Genomic DNA, 14,694 nt, shown 5'->3' with positions numbered 1-14,694 from the left:
TTGTTTGAGGGTGGTAGGCTGTTGTGGCCCGGTGTATGATGCGACATTCGGCCAGTAGAGATTCAACGACGTTGGAAAGGAAGACGCGTCCTCGGTCACTCAGCAGCTCTCGCGGCGCGCCGTGGCGAAGAACAAAATGATTTAGCAAGAACAGGGCAACTTCACGGGCAGTAGCGGCGGGTAAAGCGGCGGTCTCGGCATACCGGGTGAGGTGGTCGATGCCGACGATAATCCACCGGTTCCCAGAAACCGTGCAGGGAAGTGGCCCGTAAAGGTCAACGCCAATGCGGTCAAAAGGGCGGGCCGGGCATGGAAGTGGTTGTAAGGGGCCAGAAGCACGAGGTGTGGATGACTTCGGCGCTGACAGGCGATGCAGGAGCGGACGTATTTGCGAATATAACCGTACATGCCGCGCCAATAGTAGCGTTGAGAGATCCTTTGAAACGTCTTCACTACACCAGGATGGGCACACAGAGGGTCAGCATGGAAAGAGGTGCAAATTTCATGTCGTAAATGGCGGGGAATAACGAGAAGCCACCGTCGACCATCAGTCATATAATTGCGGCGGTAGAGAAGACCGTCTCGTAGGGCAAAGTGTGGTGCTTGACGGCGTAAAGCCCGAGAAGGCGCAGCAGCGTTAGGAGAAGTGGACACGATCTCGATAAGAGATGCGAGCCACGGGTCTTTTCGCTGCTCCGCAGGCATGTCAGCGATGGTTAGAGAGGAGAGGACGGGATAAGCCGCCGTAGAGCAAGCAGGTTCGTTGGAGACGGGAGAACGAGATAGTGCGTCGGCGTCCATGTGTTTACGGCCAGAGCGATATATAACGCGGATGTCAAATTCCTGTAGGCGGAGAGCCCATCGTGCGAGGCGGCCGGACGGGTCTTTAAGAGAGGACAGCCAACATAACGCGTGGTGGTCCGTGACGACGTCAAACTGGCGACCGTAAAGGTAGGGTCGGAATTTTGTTAATGCCCACACAATTGCCAAACACTCCTTTTCTGTAACTGAGTAGTTGCGTTCAGCTTTAGAGAGGATACGACTCGCGTACGCGACGACGTATTCGTGAAAACCGTTTTCCCGTTGTGCCAAGACAGCTCCGAGGCCAACGCCACTCGCATCAGTATGGACCTCGGTGGGTGCTGTCGGGTCGTAGTGGCGAAGGATTGGTGGCGAAGTCAAAAGACGGCGCAATGCGTTGAACGCTTCGTCGCACTCGACCGACCACGCAGTTAAGTCACTGTTTCCTCCGAGTAGTTTCGTCAGGGGTGCAATTATCGAAGCAAAATTCTGCACGAAGCGCCGAAAATAGGAGCATAGACCTATGAAGCTTCGAAGTTGCTTGAGAGAAACCGGCTTAGGAAACTCCGCCACTGCGCGCAGCTTGGCCGGATCAGGGCGAACACCTTCCTTAGAGACGATGTGCCCCAAAATAGTCAACTCCCTGGCACCGAAGTGACACTTCTTGAGATTCAGTTGCAGGCCGGCGTCAGTAAGGCAAACCAAAACTTGCCGCAAGCGCTCTAGGTGCGTAGCGAAGTCGGTGGAAAAGACAACAATGTTGTCCAAGTAGCAGAGGCAGATGTGCCACTTGAACTTCCGCAAGATGTTATCCATCATCCTCTCGAATGTAGCGGGCGCATTGCACAGACCGAAGGGCATCACATTAAATTCATAGAGGCCATCCGGCGTCACAAATGCGGTCTTCTCTCTGTCACAGGCGGCCATTGGTACTTGCCAGTAACCTGAACGCAAATCAAGAGATGAAAAGTACTCGGCACCTTGGAGGCAATCAAGAGCGTCGTCTATACGCGGAAGGGGGTAATTGTCCTTGTGGGTAATTTTGTTGAGGCGCCGGTGATCAATACAAAAGCGAAACGAGCCATCTTTCTTTTTCACTAGCACCACTGGTGAAGACCAGGGGCTTTGTGATGGACGAATTACACCACGTTGTAGCATGTCCTCAACTTGTTCATTGATCACGCGACGCTCTGCCGCTGACACACGATAGGGGCGCTGTCGAAAAGGCGAGTTAGAGCCGGTCTGAATGTAATGCGCGACTGTGGAAGTGCGGCCGAGAGGTGTGTGGGCGGCGTCGAAAGCAAAGCGAAATGTCTGTAAAAGGGCCACGAGCTGAGTCCGGTAGGTGGAAGGAAGAGCGTCATCGATGGCGGTTCGGAAGAAGTCGTCTGGCAACGAATCAGGCGTCGGATCGGACTGCAGAGCATCAATGTAGTTACTGCGGTAGGTCTCGGAGGCATCCAGGTCAGAGAGAAGGTGGGCTGGTTAAATGGAACCGGGAGATTCCCCACGTAGCAGAGTAATCGGGCGTGGGGACGGATTGTAGATGAGTAGCTTCGTGAAGCCACCGTGAACATCGAGAACAGCAGATGGCAGCGGCAGGTGCTTGCGGTGGATGAAGGATGCAGACGGTGTAAATAAAACACTAACGTCTGACACGGCAGGACACGAAAGAGGCACAAGTGCACAAGCCTCTGGTGCTACGTCGACATCTTCAGCGATGGTCAGCTTTTGAGAACAATCTGAACGGTTGTCGTCGGGCAGTGCGTCGCACAGTGCAGAAAATTCTACTTCAGCTCGGGCGCAATCGATCACGGCGTTATTTTTAGACAAGTCCCATCCGAGGATCACGTCGTGAGAACAAGATGACAAAACTACGAACTCGACACTGTACAAAATACCTTCAATGACGACACGGGCTGTACATGCTGCTAAAGGTGCAATTCTCTCTTCACTGGCAGTGCGGAGTGACAAACCGTTAAATGACGTCGTAACTTTTCGTAATCGTCGGCAGAGTTGCTCATGAATCACTGACACTGCAGCACCCGTATCGACCAGCGCATATACGGACAGACCATCGATAGAAATCATTATAATGTTCGTGGGCGGAATATGAGGCCTTGAGCTTTTCGCAGAGTACGCAGTTCTTGCCTCAGGAACCGCGGAGCTTAGTTCCCTCGTCAGCAGGTGGTGGTCGCCGGCGCATTGGTGACAGTGACCGGCGACGCGGAGAAGGAGAACGACGGGTTGTATATGAACGCTGTTCTGGGGCATACGCAGGCGGAGAGTGGGCAGAACGAAGCAGCGGTGGCGAGTAATTAGAAGACGCAGGCTCGGCCATGCGACGACGACATCGACGGGCCACATGTCCAGCGAAACCACAGTAGTAGCAAATAGGACGATTGTCCGAAGTACGCCAAGGGTTGTAATAGCGCGCAGTGGGCGGATGAAGCGGGGTCGTTTGAGAAAGCGGTGCAGGGCGTAGAACAGGCTGCATGGGTTGTGACAGCTCAGGCGGTGGCCGCGCAGCCACAGCCGCGTAGGTCAAAGGGGCTGGAACAGCAGGTTGACTAAACTGGACTGGTGCCTCGACGTATGTCAAAGGTGCAACAGAAGGAGCTTCAGGAAGCGTGGGGAGTGCTTCCGCAACTTGTTGGCGGATGACTTGCTGCAGCTTTGGCACTAAAGGAGTGGGAGCGTCAGGACGTTGGCGAACGAGGGATAGTTGACGGGCAACTTCTTCTCGAACGAACTGCTGTATTTGTGGCAGCAAGGTGGACTGGTCTGCTTCAGGTGTTAAAGCTGCAAGCGGCGCGGTGTTTGAGAGCGAAGAGCGAGTGATGTTACGGCGCTTGCGTAATTCATCAAAGTTGTGGCATGCGTTGATAACGTCGACGACGGTGGCTGGATTTTTAGCCAGAAGCATCTGGAACGCGTCATCATCAATGCCTTGCATAATGTGATCTATCTTGGTGCTCTCTGACATTGAAGCGTCCACGCGCTTGCAGAGGTCTACGACATCTTCAATATAGCTGGTAAAATTCTCACCAGGAAGCTGTGCACGGCCGCGCAGGCGTTGCTCAGCGCGCAACTTGCGCACTCCGGGCCGGCCGAAAATATCGGCAAAACTAGCTTTGAAAGTAGACCACGATGTGATATCGGCCTCGTGGTTGCGGAACCATAGGTTTGCAACGTCCGTTAGGTAGAAAATGACGTTATTGAGTTTTTGGTTGTCGTCCCAGTGGTTGTGAATACTGACCCGCTCATATGAGGCCAGCCAGTCTTCCACGTCATGGTCGCCGGTTCCGCTGAAGATAGGAGGATCACGCTGGCGCAAAGCTCCAGCGCAGAACACCGCGGATGAGGGGCCGGTTGGACTGGGGGTAGTAGCGTCGGTCATTGCTTGTGTCGGGAGTGTGCGGCTGCGGAGCTCCAGGGCGGCAGGAAATGCTCACCTCCACCAAGTGAAAGGGGGTTTTTACAGTGCTTTAACAGGGATAATAGCCCTGTCGAAGTTTCACGGTGAACCACACAAGAACACAGCCAGTCTCAGTCTCCACAAGCGAGCACGAGCAGCGCAGCGGCACTTCGTCGTCCTTATCCTCGTCTTCGTGATACTCTCGCCTACTTAATCCTCGTCTTCGTATATCCTCGTGTAGTTCACTACACACGGCACGATTTATTCCGCCCCTGCCGGGGTGGTGCAGTGGTATATATAAGACGCCCGATTACTGTCCGGAGTTCCCGGGTTCGAACCCGACCACGGCGGCTGCAGTTCGATGGAGGCAAAACGAAGTGGCGTCCGTGTGGTGTGCGATGTCAGCACACGATAAAGATCCCCAGGTGGTCGAAATTACTCCGTAGCCCTCCACTACGGCTCCCCTTTCTCTCTTTCCACTTTCACTCCAACCCTCATCCCTTCCCTTACCGCGCGGTTCAGGTGTCCACAGAACAAGTGTGACAGATACTGCGCTTTTCCCTTCCTGTGAACCAATTATTAATATTATTATTATTATATTATTTATTCCCTAGGCGTAGCATTATAAGATGCTTTAAACTAAACTTCACGAAAAATAGGAATGAAAAATGCATTGCTGTAACAATACGAATGTAATTGTAACTTGTTGGCAGATAAATCAAAGGCACTGTTTTCCCTTTTGACTATTCCGGGTACTTTTAATTGAATAAATTATGCAATAACAGAAAACAACGTTATGACTTCCGTGAAATTTATACGTCTGCTGAAAGTTAAGTGCAAAGCCGGCTGCATCAAGTGCAAAATGTTATTGACAATCTCCAAATATCTACCGACGTACCCTACAGCAGCATTCTGTGCTAGCTGCTGTTTATTATCTATATAATTTAGGCAGCGAGCACCGAAGCAAGGGCAAAATGGATAGTCCACACGAAAGGCTTTTCGTGTGTTTTGCTTACTTTGTCATTGCCTGGGCGCTGGTTCTTTTAATGAAGTCGAACCAAAAAACCCGATGTTGGGTACGAATAAGATTTTCCCTTAGAGCACACTAGTACACCTCTTCTTTAGTAATAAAGCATTTGGACTCCTCTTTTACCAACACCCAGTCGGAAAAAACAACAGAAAATGTTCTGATGTTACGACAGAATTTGTGTGCGGTTTTTGACGGGATACCTGTTGTGACAACAGAACATGCTGTAGTAACATCAGAAATTTCTGTAGTTACAACAGAAAAGTGCTACAGAACTACAGACAACAGAAATATACTACAGAAAAACTACAGAACTACAGAAACGTACTACAGAACTACAGAGAAATCTGATGGTTACGACAGAACTGCAGGATATTTTGTCGTATTTTTGACACCGCTCTGTAGTTTTTTTCGACTGGGCATTTGTTCTGAAACTCGCAAAGCAGCCCATTAAACCAAAACCTTTGCATTGTTTTCAGAAGTGCGTTCTGTTCTGCTACATATTACCAAAACGTTCTTCACCACAAGCCTTTCAGTGCCCGTGTTCTTATTTAATTCCAACTTTAGGTGTGCGGGATACGGCCAGAAGAAAAAATTAACGGTGTTACCTGCTTTATAGGGACTGCTGCGCAGATGAGCAAAGGCTGGGTTCTCTGAACAGTTGGCTGTTCCTGCGACTCACTAAGTTTCGATTTCTTGATACCAACCTGAAGCTTAAATTCTTACGTTCTTTGGTTTTGCTGCCAATGAACGCTAAATTTTGAAACCAACGCATGTTTTGGGATTTGCTAGCAGCAATGTTTTCTAAAAAACGTTGAACACCTAGGCAATTTTTTCTTGTTTTTTTTATTTTGCGGGCATTGGTATGAGAGAAAAATCATGAATGCTTTTTTTTCGTTCATATCTTATGTCTTGTGTTGTATGCGCCATTACGGTGCGAAGCCAGCACCGATGGCAGCGCAGAAATGACCGCAGAATGGAGTTGCGTTGGAAAGGAAGATATCACAAGAGCGGCACTGTGTTTTACAGGCAGAATGAGGGGCCTACTGACTTGCTTTAAATTCCAGTAGCACTTAAAATAAAAGAGACGTTCATTGCTTAGTTTTCTGCAATGAAGTTTGTGCCTATTGTGCGCCGGTCTCTTTATTACCTAGCGTTACAATATCGGGATTTGCATCCGCGTAGACTGTTAACTGCAAGAGCACATGACGCGCCGGGATCGCGGCGAAGAAGCTGATTTCGCATTGTTATATATACTCATCTATGCTCTCTGTAAACGAAATTCTTGATAAACGGAGCACATTTTCTAGATCCTTCGAGGTTTCGTTTAATGAGTCTACTATATATAGACGGGCGTATAATTGTCCGAAGTGGCGGTGCCCTCGGCCAGGAATTGGTCTGTGCCGTGAGATTATACAGGTTGTTCAAGCTAACATTGCTCAAGCGTTAAAAAATAAAACATTTGAGGTAGGCCAGGAAAACCACTTGTATACAGCTGCCAGCCGACTGGCGCATCACAGGCATTCTTTTATTATACAATTAGTTAGTGAGTAATTAGCGCACATTTTTCAACTATTGTCTTTAGAGAATAAATGTGATTTGCAAAGTTGGAGAGCACTTTCTCAAACCCCCATTCCATTTATTTCCGAGGAAGGAAGTCTCACGTGTATCTTTTTTCCAATCTGTAATGAAAGCCCACGAATAATATATATATATATATATATAATCACGTGACTAACGCACTCGCGCACCAATGAACGAAATTAGCTGCGGTCATAGAGAAATATACTTACGTAAAAAGCGGACACTTCCATAGAGCCCTGCGGCCGAGCTACTGCACTGCCGACAGCACCCCGAGCGGCTGTTCAGACCGCTAATTACGTCCTCCGAGATTTTAGGCGCGTGCTTTTGCTCTGTTCAAAGGCGGAATTTCTATACTTCAGCCTTGAGCAATATATGCTGTTCAAACATTTAAACACAACACACTGAATACATATTAGTTTCACAATACTACGCTTATACTCCTGATCGTAATCAAAACTGGCCTCTGCCCGTATGAGAAAGGCATTGCTGTACGCGACTAATAGCAGTAGATGTCCTTAAAAATGCAGGCCACGAACAGGCACCAGCGCTTTTCAGACCACAACGAGGATGCTTTAGCCATAATAAGGAACTCGGCATATAAAAATGGTGTGTACGAACAAGCAAAACCGCATGCATCGTGCAAATACAGTCAAGTAAACATCAGTCACAAGACAATCTCAAATGCGCAATACAGTGTTCTTGTAGTGCCGAATAAAGTGTGTGTTATGATACATGTGAGCCGCCGATAGATTCAGTGTTTTAAACCGCAGTCGTTACGGGTTACTTTAGAGAATTACGCAATGGAAGGAAGCAGATGTTGTTCAGACAACCCCAATCCTAAAACAGACAGTAACTACACACTAAACGGGCGTCATGGCTCACATTCTATGTTACATGTGGAAAATACGGTCACGCAGCGCCACAAACGACTTTCTTAAAGCATTCTTTGCTCAAGAAGCACCAAAATAATTCTGCAGGCAAAATGAAACAAGCTACCGGCAAAACGAGGCGATGCATTGAAAAGCGCGGTGAAGTGGGCGTACCCGTCGACACATGACCGACGCAGCATTAACTTTTATATGGAAAGGGTAAGTAAAGGGGAAGCTTAGTTGCAATCCGATGTATGTATGATAAGCTGTATACCTGTGAGGTGAAGTGGAAGTCAACATCGCTACGCCGCCTCGCGGATGGTCAGACCACGGCCGCACTTCCATCGAGAGGCCGTGGTCAGACTCTTACTCGGCCGCGAAACAGCTTGAGTGTCCGCTCTTTATGTAAGTAGTTTCTCTATGCTGCAACCGTGACTCCACGGCCCAGTTCTGGCGGTAGGCTGATATGTTGCCGATGTCTGCTGCGAGCACGGGGAGCTCGCTGCAACCAGCACCGTCGCGTGCACCGACTGCCTGAAGCGGGCGAAGAAACCATCACAAACATATCGGCCTGCCGCTTTAATGGGGCCGTGAAGCCACCTTTCACTCAAACCACGGTTGAGTGCACCACGATCATGGCACGTGAATGCGCCAGTCACGTGTTATTTTTTTGTATTTCGCGGGCTTTGATAGGAGCTTGGAAAAAAAGATACACGGGAAGCTTTTCTTATCGGAAATAAATGGAACGGGTTTCAGAAGGTGCTCTTTAACTCTGAAACTCCCATTTATTGTCTAAAGGCAATAGAGGGTTTACAAAAGTACGTCTGGCAACCGTGAGCGGCACCCTGATCCCGCGCTGGCCGCCATATTTTGTTCGCTCCATCCGTTCGCTTCGTGTCCGTCCGTCAGCGCTCGTCGTTCTGTTCGCGCTTTTCACGTTTTAACCTAGTGTGCTGTGCTTGGACCTCTGTTTGGTCCCTGGCGGTTTCTGTTAGAGACGCCTAGAAGCGTATTTTAACAGCCGAGACGTGGCGGGGCCCACCGGCTGCGCTGCCAAGCGCAGTTACAAATTGCTCTACGAGTCGTGCATGCCCCCCCCCCCCCCCCACTCGGCAATCCGCAGCGTCATCCCTATCCAGGTACAGTATCCAGAGTTCTGTAATGTGGATTTTTTGTGTCTGTGCGCCTTTGCTGTTTACTTAAACGCCTATGAGAGATCATCGCGAGTTTGCTTGGTTTGCGCAATCACCGTCGCTCATCCCACTGGAAGATGGTTGGTGAAATGAGCGAGGATGCATTTTATTTTACAATAAAAGGATTGTGCGTAATTTGACGTAAGTTGGACTGCACTTAGCACTTTCCTTCCCATGCCGTCGACGCAGTAGTTTGCATTAGTCTCGGAAATAATCGGGGGCTGCGTAAAAAAAAAAAGTGCCATGGTAATTTGTGCTTCCAGTGATTGAATATTGATTGGTGTGCGATAGGCGATGACGAGTTAATAAAATCTTTGTAATTAATTGATCAATTGATGAAATAAAGAAACGAAAAAAAGGATAAATTGGAAAGTAAGGGTTTAAAGGGGTCAGAATGAAAAACCAGTGCTTGGTGATGCTAAAGAAGAAAATTTAGAATGTGTAATTGATTAATTGAAATAATTAAAGAATGTGTTCAAAAGTGTCAAATTGCTCAGAATGGAAAGGCGATTGTTGCTGACGCATGCGCATTTGTGTATAAAAATATAAAACGTCAAATAAAATAAAAATAAAATAAAAATGATAGAAATATAACATAACATACATAACATAGCAATATAACATACATAAAAACATATACTACACTTGTGTGTAGTATGTTACTTTTGATGAATTCATATTTCACTGCATTGTATTCTTTTCGCCCCTCCTGCTAGGGCCCAGTTAGGGCCTGCAGTATTTGGTAAATAAAATAAATGAATAAATAAATAAATAAAAGAGCTAAAATATAACACGCGAAGAAAAAAACATCGTGCGTGTGTGTGTATGAGAGAGAGACACTATCGCGTTATACCTTTAACGGCGGAGCTTAAGTGACCCCCTAATTTTTCTATAACGATGTGATATAATATAAATCTGATTTTATGAACACAGCCAGTTGCAAAAAGCACAAACACTTCGCAGTAATGTGAGTTGACTTTTCAAATTCCTTTTCGTTTCAGCCGAGCTCTTCCTCCCCCGAGTTCTTCGAAGCTTCCAATGTCAGCGCTTTCATATGAGATGACGGCTTCAAATGTGTACTTTCTGACAGAGGGAATAAACAAGAAATCGACATATTTAAAAATTTCAGTGAATTTCAGGTAGCTGTGAATTAGCGAACCATCGGGTGACTGGAAGAAACACAAAAGTGAAGCGCACGCTTCGTTATTTTATCGGCCGCGCTGGCAGGTATAAAACCTGAGCTGCGCGCTCTGGACGTGGACCGGTCTAAAAGGGCTGTACGTGAGCATGACAGACTAGTGGGATGTCATCTTTTCCTGCTTTTATAGACGCCGCGGGTTTGGCAGCCGCTTGATTTTGCAGCGTGAAACACGCATCTCGGGCGCACTAGACAACCGTATTGCTGTCTGCACCAAGCACTACCACTTCGTACGACTGTAAAAAGTAGTTTCGGTAATCATGCCCGTGTCTTAAATCAAATACACAATGGTAAATGTAACCTACGTACAAAATGTAAGAACGTATTTGCACAATAGCATTTGTTACACATTCACTGCTCCTTCTCCCGTGTCCTCCATCGCAGCATAGGTTTATCCTTCAAGTTCACAAGGGTCCATAGCGCGCAAAACAATTAACCTTGCTGTTTTAGGTGATAGCACATTCTGTGAGCTAGCTCCCAGTCAGAGGGACGTGCAGTAATGCTTTACATGATGCAAGTGACCCTTGTAAAGCCGATCAGGACTGCAAACGAACGGTCGCATACACGCGTATACCCTGATTCCGTGCGCGTCTATGACGGTGCGCTGGCTGCAGAATGGCACGCAGCAACATGCTGGCATCATTCCGAATAGAGCTTGGAGCTAACAGCGACTGCTGTGATGTTAAAAAATGAAACAATCGCTTGTGAGCATTCCAATGCACCTTTCGGTGCATGCACGGGTTCTACGAAGGCGCACGTTGACAGCGTACTCGACTGGAGGCGCGGGCGGACTGAGCAAAATATGGCCGCCGCGCAGAGTTTCTGTTTCTTTCACTAGATGGCGCTAACTTTTGTAAAGCCTCTATTGGGCGCGAGGACCTACCGTGGCGCCACCTCTCGGAAGCCCCCGCATGAGGAAGTAAGTGGGATAACGGACGTTGAACTGCTGTTGTGGGATGCTTTCCTAGGCAGTTCAGTTGCGCGTTCTCATTACGTTCATTTATTTATTTAATATACACCTCGGTTTGGGCCTGTATAAACTTATTTTGAGGCATGACAGCCACTCAATGGGCAAAAAAAGCGCTTCCCCGAATCAGAGTTATCGTAGTTGCCGAGCTTTACCTACGACGATGCGCACCGGCTGCAGCATTTCTGCTGCTATGAAAAAAAAAAAAACAACAACAACAACTGAAGCTACCACACAATCAGTCAGATGTAAGCAGTCAGTGCACAGGTAATTGGATTCCTGTGCATGAGCAGAGGACTGTCAGGAGCCTGACAGAAGCTGAGCGCCTTCGCATAACGCCGGCGGAAGCGGCGCCTTTCCCCTGCTTCCCTGAACGTAGTAAAGCAAACAAGTATGACTATGAGGATGACATGGATTAACGTTTTAGCAAGTGTGAAACGCAAAGAATTCTTGCTCACTGACTACCGCTATTGGATATTTGTTTTCCCCGCGCACAGTAGTTTTTCTTTTTTTTTTACGCATATCGCGATCAGCACATCACAATATGCATGCAATGCTCTATCTTTATTCGTTTATTCATGGACTCTGTCATTTGAAATTACTACGGTACTGAAGACGCTGCCTGAGACAGCTCACCATGTATACCGCTGCCCGAGGCGGCAGAATCTTCTAGTTCACTTCAGTGAAACTTCCGTGTCTGCATTCATTTAGAACAATTTCAGACCTTCTGGCCTTCGCACGATCCCTCCTTTCATTGGGAGGGTATAGTGATCCATGAAGAAGCCAGCATCTTTTTCATCTTTTCAGCAACAGCATAGTTAGCTTCACAAGTGTTAGGCTCAAATTAAAATGCGCGCGCCATTTCTTCTGCCGCTCACCGAACTCTTAGCGCCAACTCTATGGACGAAATCTCGCTGATTGAAATGTCTGCTGAGCACATCATGAGATTGATCACTCGCTGATTTACCCATTCAAATTTTGATTAGGAAAGTTTCTGTGAGCTTATGTTTCGGGTAGCAGTGGCAGCTTGCGCCGGGTTCCCTTGCTTACGTCCGGGTACAGAGCAGTAACGGACCGTAGCAACCACTTAAATAAACTTCAGCAGCCTCAGCCACGATGCAAGATCAAAATGTGCAAGGCTGGCTCTATATATCGACCCAAACTACAGAAATAAACGCGACTGTTAGCTTTTAAAACACACAAATTCAATCGAGCGTCTGCTTCAGCAGCAGTAAGAGGTGTCACGTAATCTCACTTGATCCCCTAGGTCGACGGTAGCGCCTTTCGCTCCAGTGGTGGCGCTCGCGCCCAATAGTTGGTAAGATAGGAAAATTATCATAATTACTGATTAGCTCATTGCAAAATAAAAAATAATGCTTGTGGTGCGCCAGATGACTGGCAGCTGCATACAAGTGGTTTCTCTAGCCTACCTAAAATATTTTATTTTTGAACCCTTAGGGGCTAAATAAGCTTGGACATCCTGCAGACGACAGAGGTTTTGCGTCACACAGTCGGTTAATGAAATTCTTTTCGGACCAACTGGGGGGTACGGACAAGGACGAGTGTACGCCGCCGGCTTTTCTCGTAATGGTTCGGTTTGGCTCATGGTGGTATAAAGTCCCAAAACGAGAGACGCCGTAGTGGAGGGCTCCGGAAATTTCGAACACGTGGGGTTCTTGAACGTGCGCAGATATCGCAGAGCCCACGGGCGCCTTGCTTTTCGCCTCCATCGAAAAGCAGCCGCCGCGGCAGGGATTCGATCACGCATCCTTGGGAACAGTAGTTGAGCGCCCTCAACACTCCACCACCTCGGCTTCTTTTTTTTTGCTTTATTGCCTGGTCTCGACACATTGCATTTCACAAAAGCAAAATAAACAAAAATCACACATACGCTATTTACATATGACACACTAAAATTCACGCATACCCAACAAAGGGTCTAGCCTTGAGAACCACTCCGGAGGTTCTGCTGCAGCTTTCTGGATTGCCAGAAACCTGTCCACGTTTTCCCGAAAATAAATTCTGACAGGCCGTGCATCTTTATCACAATGGTAACCCACCATTCTTGAGCGCCATATACAGTGGAGACCCATATGAGCTCTATTAAATCAAATGGTACCCCAACCTCACTTCAAGTGATTATTTGTTAACAGTAAAACGAAATAAATTGTACTGTGCATTGTGTGACATTATGTTCCCTGTGACTTTGTACAGTGCACCACCTCGGCGGGACCTTTTCTCGTAATGAGAGGTATAAGGCTCACTTTAAAACTTCAAACGGCAATGTACGCGTCATCTGATGGCAAAATGTTCGAAAGAACTACGCGTAATCTAGCATCAAAAAAATTTCCGTAGTGGTAGTCCGCAAGCTCAGTCAATTGTAGCCTTTAGGCCTTTGTAGTGGGCTGAGATATCCAAGCGTTAAAACCGTCTATTATGGATGCTGCTTAATCAAAGGGCGCCGTCCTGCGTATGTTACTGCATTATGCTGAGACACAGATATTTCTGTCACCTCAGGATTAAGTCATCATCCACTGGCCTCATAATGAAAAAAAAGGAGGGCAGGTTCCCGAATGGGGTGTTTGGTTTCAAGAGCTTGTGGGGTATTGTAGTAGTTGGGCTATTTTAGTCATGAAGCACGGACGGTCTCGAGGGACAGCGCGCGCAGCTCTCCCATATTACTTGTTGGAAGAAGAGAGAAACGCTGGAAAATGTAAGGGCCTAATATGTAAGACTAGAGAATTTCATTCTCGTGCCTCCAATCTGCTGTTGCTGCCTGTCCTACGTAGTCACATTCCGTTAACACTTCAAGCGGTTCGCTACCTGTCACCACTGCTCTTTTCTTCCGAAGCTGCCCAGCATGCTTTATTTTCTGCATATTAATTATTAGACCCAGTGTTGTGCATTACCTGTCCAAACGATTAATCATACTTTGCAACCGGTTCCTTGAATTTCTTAGCAAAGCAATATCATTAGCGTATCAGAGATTCCTTAAATATTCTGCCCTTAACTTTCGTCCTTGGCTGTTCGCAGTCCACGTCTCCGAATAGTTACTGCAAGCAAGCGGGTAATCACAATGGCGATCCTGCTTTCGTACCGTACCCTTCCTTATTGTAATTTTGTTTCTTTATGGAAGACCATAGTGGCTGCAGTAGTTGCATTTTTTTTTTCAGTACTTTCACAAGTGATACTTATGCACAGTGAATAACAGCATGCAACTTGCGGAAGCATTTTCACTGGCAGAGTGGCACTAATTCATAAATGCGTGCACCAACTTACCTGTCTCTGGATGCTGTCGCTGAAATAACGCGAATGACTCCAGCGTCGCGCAAGGTTTAGAGGCACTATAGCCTTGGCGAGTTTTTATCTTTTTCATCCGATATCAGAGTGCCGGTCTGGATGAAGCTTATCTTTTCTTTTGTCACTCCTTTCCAGCCAATCTCTAAAAAAGCTTGCCAGTGGGGCAGGAGTCAACAACATGCCTTCTCACGAGTTCTCATTTGGATATGATACCAAATCGCAACAACGGTGAAGCATAACTGCCGCAGCATACGCACCTCCTTTTTTTTTTTCTTCTAGATTAGAGTTTTGAGACATCGGACTGTGCAGAGGCAGAATGAGGGGATGGTAAAAAGTG

General features: G+C 47.4%; 1 protein-coding gene across 4 annotated transcripts in view; it reads right to left on the bottom strand.

Moving 5' to 3' along the window:
* LOC146184664 (uncharacterized) overlaps positions 1–14,463 on the bottom strand; it is a 45,102-nt gene extending 30,639 nt beyond the window's left edge. For 2 of the 4 annotated variants that reach the window (XM_084609435.1, XM_084609437.1), the window contains exon 1: positions 14,337–14,463. The gene's annotated coding sequence lies outside the window, so the exon portion shown is untranslated. The remainder of the gene's footprint in view (positions 1–14,336) is intronic. The other 2 variants (XM_084609436.1, XM_084609434.1) reach the window with 2 other exon arrangements.
* Between the last annotated feature and the right edge of the window lie 231 nt (positions 14,464–14,694).

Source organism: Amblyomma maculatum, chromosome 7, assembly GCF_055883805.1.
Source record: "Amblyomma maculatum isolate TAMU_Amacu chromosome 7, ASM5588380v1, whole genome shotgun sequence".
Classification (NCBI taxonomy): Eukaryota; Metazoa; Arthropoda; class Arachnida; order Ixodida; family Ixodidae; genus Amblyomma; species Amblyomma maculatum.
Note: the sequence above shows the minus strand (reverse complement) of the source record. Positions and strands in the feature narration are given on the sequence as shown.